At 48.3% G+C, this 8,231-nt stretch overlaps 1 long non-coding RNA gene across 1 annotated transcript in view; it reads right to left on the bottom strand.

The window, feature by feature from the left end:
- LOC122544173 overlaps positions 1-8,231 on the bottom strand; it is a 56,762-nt gene that overhangs the window by 44,253 nt on the left and 4,278 nt on the right. The window contains exons 2-3 of the long non-coding RNA XR_006310286.1: positions 1,244-1,293; positions 159-326 (exon numbers count right to left, since the gene is read on the bottom strand). This is a non-coding gene — a long non-coding RNA (uncharacterized LOC122544173). The remainder of the gene's footprint in view (positions 1-158; positions 327-1,243; positions 1,294-8,231) is intronic.

The following is an 8,231-nucleotide window of genomic DNA, read 5'->3' as shown; positions in this document are numbered from 1 at the left end:
GTATATGAATAGGAAGGGTTTGGAGGGATATGGGCCGGGTGCTGGCAGGTGGGACTAGATTGGGTTGGGATATCTGGTCGGCATGGACAGGTTGGACCGAAGGGTCTGTTTCTATGCTGTACATCTCTATGACTCTATAGTTAACCATGAGGACTCACATTTCGGTGGAATTGCCGAAGATTCATAGCCGATGAAAGGACATCATCCAGGGAGACAGTGGTGCAGTTGTAATTGATTGATTATCTGGTGATGCAGGCTATTGTGCCAGAGAGGGTTTCAAACGCAACCATGACAGCAGTGGTGTTATGTGAATTCAGTTAATCAATCTGAAAGATAAGTTCAATCACAGAGAAAATTGAGAACTCAACTGGCCTGTCAGCATCCTTGGCAAAAGAAACAGAATTAATATTTCACATCAAGTATAGCTTCTTCTGAACTCAAAAAAAGTTCATCTCATACATGGTGGTAAAATCATAAGACCAGAGGCATAGGAGTGGAAGGAAGGCCATTCGGCCCATCGAGTCCACTCCGCCATTCAATCATGGCGGATGGGCATTTCAACTCCACTTACCCACATTCTCCCCGTATCCCTTAGTTCCTTGCAAGATCAAGAATTTGTCAAGCGCTGCCTTGAAGACATTTAACATCCCGGCCTCCACTGAGCTCTGTGGCAATGAATTCCACAGGCCTACCACTCTCTGGCTGAAGAAATGTCTCCTCATTTCCGTTCTCAATTGGCCCCCTCTAATTCTAAGGCAGTGCCCACGGGTCCTAGTCTCCCCACCTAATGGAAACAACTTCCTAGCGCCCACCCTTTCTAAATCATGCATTATCTTGTAAATTTCTATTAGATCTCCCCTCAACCTTGTAAACTCTCATGAATACAATCCCAGGATCCTCAGCTGTTCATCGTATGTTAGGCCTACCATTCCAGGGATCATCCGTGTGAATCTCCACTGGACACTCTCTAGTCCCAATCTGTCCTTCCTGAGGTGTGGAGCCCAAAATTGGACACAGTATTCTAAATGGGGCCTGACTAGAGCTTTATAAAGTCAAGAACTATCATTATTTGCCCCTTCACAGAAGAAAGCCTTCTGTCCTAACCCTGGCTGACATGGGACTTGAGACTCACGGAAATGGAATTGTCCCTTCATTACCCTCCAAAATTGTCCCTAGCATTGTCTCTGATCAAGGGTAAATTCTAATAGCCAATAAATGCAGAGTATGCCAATAAGACCCTTACCTCAGTATTTTTTCAAAAATTCCGCAAGTGTATGTGAGTCAGAGATGGGCCTGACAAGAGTTGAAAAGAATAATCACATTTATTTTAAATTTCCATTGGTTATTTACCACAATGATTCGGTCTTTGTACACCTAACTTTCAACCTTGAGTGTTAGTATATACTCTTAGGACATGACTGAGCTGGGTGTCGCAACATGTTTATTCAAATGTAATGGGAATTAGCTGAAAGATGTTGCAACTTCACTATCCCCCTTGTGAGGATTCCAAGAAAGGATAAATAGGAATCATTGGCACTGAGCTGATGCAATGAGACTGCCTTCAGCATGAAAGGGAATTTCACGGAAAACAGAAAATGCGCCAACAGTTTTACAGTGTTGGGAAAATATACTACACCATCCTCGCTGTCATTGGTGTTCCAGGTAATGGACCTTTATCATTGAGGAGACTCGGATATCACAGGGGCAGGAATGGTTGTTGGATATTCCGGTGTTTAAGTTTTTCATAAGGAATAGGGAGGGAGGGAGATGAGGTGGGGGAGTGGCGTTGCTCATTAGGGGGTAATATGCCAACTGCAGGAAGGGAGGTCATCAAGGAGGGTTTGTCGACAGAGTCAGTATGAGTGGAAGTCAGAAACGGGAAAGACGCAGTCACTTTATTGGAATTTTATATAGACCCCCTCCCCAATAGCAACAGAGACATGGAGGAGTAGATTCAGAGACAGATTTTGGAAAGGTGCAGAAGTAACAGGGTTGTAGTCATGGACGACTTTAACTGCCCTCATATTGATTGGAATCTCCTTTGTGCAAACAGTTCAGATGGGGCAGATTTTGTCAGGTGTCTCCGGGAAGGATTCCAGACACAACATGTAGAAAGGTAGACACACAGGAGGCTGGAGGAACACTACAATCCAGGCAGCATCAGGAGGTGGAGAAGTCAATGTTTCAGGTGTAACCGTTCTAGGGGAAAGGCCATATTGGATTTGGTGCTTGGCAATGAACCAGGTCAAGTGTCAGATCTCTCAGTGGGAGAGCATTTCGGTGATAGTGATCACAACTCCCTGACCTTTACTATAGTCATGGAGAGGGATAGGAGCAGACATTATGGGAAAGTATTTAATTGGGGGGAGGGAGAATTACAATGCCATTAGGCAGGAACTGTGGAGCATGGGTTGGGAGCAGGTATTCTCAGGGTAATGCACAACAGAAATGTAGAGTTTGTTTAGGGAGCACTTGCTGTGAGTGCTAGTTAGGTTTATCAAAAGATGTGGAACATCTTGTCAAAAGGAAGAAGGGAGCTTCCTTAAGGTTGAGGAAGCAAAGATCAAACAGGGTTTTAGAGGGTTACAAAGTAGCCAGGAAGGAACTGAAGAATGGACTTCAGAGATCTAGAGGGGGGCATGACAAAGCCTTGACGGGGAGGATTAAGGATAACCCCAAAGCGTTCTACATTTATACGAGAGACATGAGGATGGCCAGAGTGAGGGTAGGGCCAATCGGGGATACTGGAGGGAACTTATGCCTGGCATCGGAGGAGGTAGGGGAGATCCTTAATGACTAGTTTGGTTCAGTATTCACCAGTGAGAGGGACCCTGTTGTTAGTGAGGACAGTGTGAAACAGGCGGATACACACGAACAGATTAATGTTAAGAAGGAGGACGTGCTGGAAATTTTGAAAAACATGAGAATAGTCAAGTCCCCTGGGCCAGACGAGATATATCCGCGGGCTATGGGAAGTGAGTGAAGAGATTGCTGCACGTTTAGAGATGGTCTTTGCTCTTCACTGTCCATTGGCATTGTATCAGATGATTGGAGGGTGGCAAATGTTATTCCCTTGTTCAAGTAAGGGAATAGGGATAATCCTAGGAATTACAGACCAGTCAGTCTTACAACAGTGGTCGGCAAATTATTGGAAAGGATTTTGAGGGACAGGATTTATGATTATTTGAAAAAGCATAGCTTGATTAGAGATGGTCTGCATGGCTTTGTGAGGGGCAGGTCATGCCTCCCAAGCGTTATTGAATTCTTTGAGGATGTGACAACACATTGATGAAGGTAGAGCAGTGGATGCGGTTGATATCGATTTTAGCAAGGCGTTTGATAAAGTTCCCCACAGTAGGCTCATTCAGAAAGTAAGGAGGCACGGGATACAGGGAAATCTGACTGGATACAGAATTGGCTGGCTCATTCTGGCCCAGACAGAGGGTGGTGGTAGATGGAATGTCTTCAGCCTGGAGCTCGGTGACCAGTGATGTTCCACAGGAATCTGTTCAGGGACCTCTGCTTTTTGTGATTTTTATAAATGAATTGGATGAGAAAGTGGAAGGGTGGGTTAGTAAGTTTGTGGATAATGTAAAGGTTTGTGGAGTTGTGGATATTGTGGAGGGCTGTTGTAGGTTGCAGTGGGACAGTGACAGGATGCAGAGTTGGACTGATAAGTGGCAGATGGAGTTCAACCTGGAGAAGTTTGACAGGATGCATTTTGGAAAGTTCACTTTGAAGGCAGATTGCAGTGTTAAAGGCAGGATTCTTGGCAATATGGAGGAACAGAGGGATCTTGGGGTCCATGTCCATAGATCCCTCAAAGTTGCCGCCCAAGATGATTGGGTTGTTAAGAAGGCGTATGGGTGTAATGGCTTTCATTCGTAGAGGCGTTGGGTTTAAGAGCCATAAGGTTTTGCTGCAGCTCGATTACCACACTTAAAATATTGTGTTCCATTCTGGTCACCTCATTATAGGAAGGATGGGGAAGCTTTAGAGAGGGTGCAGGGGAGATTTCCCAGGATGCTGCCTGGACTGAAGGGCATGTCTTGTGAAGAAAGGTTGAAGGAGCGAGGGTTTACCCTTTGGAGTGAAGAAGGATGAGAGGTGACTTGATAGAGGTGTTCAAGATGATTAGAGGCACAGATAGTGTGGATAGTCAGAGACCTATTCTCAGGGTGGAAATGACTATTACGGTGGGACATAATTTGAAGGTGATTGGAGGAAGGTTTAAGGGAGCTGTCAGAGGTAAGTTCTCTGTACAGAGAGTGCGCGGAATGCACTGCTACCAATGGTAGTAGAATCAGACACATTAGGGACATTTCAGCAACTCTTGGATAGGCACATGGATGATAGTAAAATGAAGAGTATGTAGGTTAGTTTGATCTTAGAGTAGGATAAACGTTCGGCACACCATTGAGTCTGTGCTGTACTGTACTGTTCTATGCAAATGTGTAAAAATCAGAATTCTCTGATTTTACTTTGTATCTGACATTATTACCTGCTCATCCTGGAGTCAACATCGCAATCAAATTATTTATTCAAACAAAGTATCCTATATACTCTCTGCGGTGTTGTTCTATTCTCACACTTCAACTGTCATTTGGAATCAGTGTGCTCCCTGATTGTCACATAAATGTCCTTTGGATTTGTAACATTGGCTACTAAGTGTAAGGCAATGATTGGAGATAGTTTTCTCAGTTAAAGAGGCCTTGGATCTGTCACTGTAGTAAGGTGCTGGGGATAGATTTCTGTAATAATAGAATGCCTGTTCCTTGTCACCTGTGTGGCTGAAAATACTTGGCACAGTGGAGTTGTAGAGTTGTATTGATTATAACTTGAAATGGGACAAATAATCATGACACCCACTTAAGACTGGGCTACCTCTCAGTGTGGAGATTCCTGATCCACTCCTGAAATCTCTTTTCCCACCACCAATGTTGAAGTTTCCTCTTTCTTGCTTGACTTTATCAAAAGCAGTTTCGCTGTTTGACACTCTCTGTCACGGGAGAAAGTGAGGACTGCAGATGCTGGAGATCAGAGTCAAGAAGGGGTGGCGCTGGAAAAGCACAGCCGGTCAGGCAGCAGGGGGGGGGTGTTGTGGAGCTGGGTGGAAGGTAGCTGGGAAGGCAATAAGTGGAGGGTGATAGTAATAGGTTGGAGCAGAGGGGGGAGTGGATAGGTGGGAAGGAAGATGGACAGGAAGGACAATGTAAGAGGGCGGGTTGGGTCTGGGACAAGGTGGAGGGAGGGGAGATGAGGAGACTGAAATTGTCTTAATCCCATGTGGTTGGACAGTCCCAAGACAGATGATGAGGTGTTCTTCCTCCAGGTGTCAGGTGGCTAGGATTTGGCAGTGGAGGAGGCCCAGGACTTGCAAGTTCTTGGCGGAATGGGGAAGGGGAGTGGAAGTGGTCAGCCACAGGGGGGTGGGGTTGTTTGGAGTGTGTGTTCCTGAAACATTTCGTGAGTTGGCTTCCCCAATGTAGAGGAGACCACATCAAGAGCAACGGACACAGTCGATGAGGTGTGTGGAGGTGCAGGAAAATCTCTGCCGGATGCGGGAGGATCCTTTGGGACCTTGGATGGAGGTGAGGGGGGGAGGTGTGGGCGCAGGCTTTACACCTTTTGTGGCAACAAGGGAAGGTGCTGGGAGTGAGGGTGGGTTGGTGGGGGTTGCGGAATGCTGAAAGGCGTGGGGAGGGAAATATATCTCTGGTGGTGGGGTCTGACTGTAGCCAACGGAAATGGCAGAGGATGATGCATTGTATCCAGAGATTGATGGCGTGGAAGGTGAGGACCAGAGGTTGTATCCTTGTTGCGGTTGGAGGGGGTGGGGGTTCACGGGCAGAGGTGCGGGAAGTGGGGGCAATGTGCTGGAGGGTATTGTTAACCAGGTGGGAGGGAAAATTGCAGTCCTTGAAACAAGAAGCTGTCTGGGATGTCCTTGAGTGGAATTGCTCCTCCTGGGAGCAGATACGGTGGAGGCGGAGGAATTGGGAGTAAGGGATAGCGTTTTTACAGGAGGTGGGGTGGGAGGAGGTGTAATCCAGGGAGCTGTGGGAGTTGGATTTGAAGTAAATGTCTGTGTTGAGTCTATTGCTGGAAATGGAGACGGAGAGGTCCAGGAAGGGGAGGGAGGTGGCTGAGATGGTCCAGATGAATTTGATGTCAGGATGCAAGGTGTTAATGAAGCTGCTGAACTGTTCAACCTCCCTGTGGGAGCATGTGGTAGTGTCGATACGGTCATCAATGTAGCAGAGGTAAAGGTCGGGGATGGTGCTGGAAGATGGACTGTTCCATGTATCCTACAAGCAGGCAGGCATAGCTGGGATCTCATATGGGTGCCCATGGCTTTCCCTTCGGTCTGGAGGAAGAGGGAGGATTTGAAGGAGAAGTTGTTGAGGGTGAGGACCAGTTCAGCCAATTGAATGAGTGTGTTGATAGAGGGGTACTGGTTGGGTCAGAGGAAGACGAAGAAATGGATGGCCTGGAAGCATCCGTCATGGTGGACAGGGACTGGATGGCCATGAAGATGAGGCATTGGGAGCCAGGGAAATGAATGTCATGGAGGTGGTAGAGGTCCCGAATGCATGTGGGGAATTCCTGGACCAAGGAGGACAGGACAGTGTCAAGCTTTGTGGAGATAACTTTGGTGGAGCAGGAGCAGGCAGAGACGATGCGCCCACCGGGACAGTCAGGTTTGTGGATCTTGGGTAGGAGATAGAACCGGGCGGTGCGGGGTACCCGGACTATAAGGTTGGAGGCTGTGGATGGGAGATCCCCAAAGGTGATGAAGTTGTGGATGGTCCGGGAGATGATGGTTTGGGGATGGGAGGTGAGGTTGTGGTCGAACGGGCAGTAGGAGGAGGTGTCCATGATTTGGTGCCTGGCTTCAGTGGTGCAGAGATCGGTGCGCCAAATTATCACTGCGCACCACCACACCCCCACCCCCTCCCCACCTTGTCTGTGGGTTTGATGGTGAGGTTGGGGTTGGAGCGGAGGGAGTGGAGGGCTGCACATTGCGTGGGTGAGAGGTTGGATTGGGTGAGGGAGTGGCCCAGTTGAGGCTGTCAATGTCATGGTGTCAGTTGGAGATAAAGAGGTCAAGGGCGAGTAACAGACCAGCACTGGGTGTCCAAGTGGATGGAGTATGTTGGAGGCAGGAATGGGGATGTTCAGAGGCTTGGTGAAAGTCCTGATTGAAAAAGTAAGCACGGGGGCGGTGGAAGGAAAATTCAATGTCACAAAGCGCGTGGAATTCGTTGACTCAGGAGTATAGTGGAATGAAGGTGAGACCTTCACTGAGGACTGATGGTTCATCCTCAGGTAGGGGGAGGTCTGGGAGGATGGTGAAAACCCAGCAAGGCTGGGGGACAAGGGCCTGGTGTCGAGTTGGAGTTGGGTGTGGGGGCGGAGACTGTCTCTGGAGTGGGCGTGGTCATGGTATTACATAGAACATAGAACATAGAAGAATACAGAAAAAAAACACTGCTGCCCGCTACCGGTAAGCACTTTTAAAACCAAACGGTCTTACCTTCGCTGCTGCTCGCACTGGAAATCACTGGTATTGTGGATGACCTCACCAAAGGAAGTGACACACACCATGGTGGTCAGGGGGGTGGAAGCGACCATACGGTGGCATTTGCAGGGGGCAGAAGTGATGTTGCGTGTGACGTTCACGGCATCTTCAGCAGTGGCTGCGGCAGCGTGTTGGTCGGCAGTGTTCTGGTGAGTGAAGTTGGTGGAGACGGAAGTGCCTGAGGCGGCAGCAACCACGGGGGTGGAAGTGACGTGGTGGGCAGCCTTTGTGGGGCTTTTAGTGGCAGTGGGTCTGCCGTAGACAGTATAGTCATTGGTGGCCATGGTCTGTGGGGTGGCAGGAGAGGAAGTGAGGTCATCATTTGCAGTGGTGGTGGTGGTGGCTGTAGCGACCATGTGACTAATCTCATCCGACCTATAATGGAGGCTGGGATAACATTCTGGAATGATCGAGAAATCCCGGGTTTAGAGGTAAGTACATGAGAGTTTGGTGTATTTTCATTCCTTGATGCCCAATAAGCTGGAGAATCAATGTTTGTTGAGTATGTGGATCCTTCTGAGGATGAAGAACAGCAGAGGTCCTTTGCAGGTCTGAGAGAGTGTGGCCCTTAGCTCGGGCGGGGCTGACTGCAGGGGAGAGTAGGTGGTGGCACATGGCTGTGAGGGTGGAGGGGAGGATCCAGAGGAAG

The sequence above is a fragment of the Chiloscyllium plagiosum genome, chromosome 47 (assembly GCF_004010195.1).
Source record: "Chiloscyllium plagiosum isolate BGI_BamShark_2017 chromosome 47, ASM401019v2, whole genome shotgun sequence".
Lineage (NCBI taxonomy): Eukaryota > Metazoa > Chordata > Chondrichthyes > Orectolobiformes > Hemiscylliidae > Chiloscyllium > Chiloscyllium plagiosum.
This window is presented reverse-complemented; position numbering and strand designations above follow the sequence as displayed.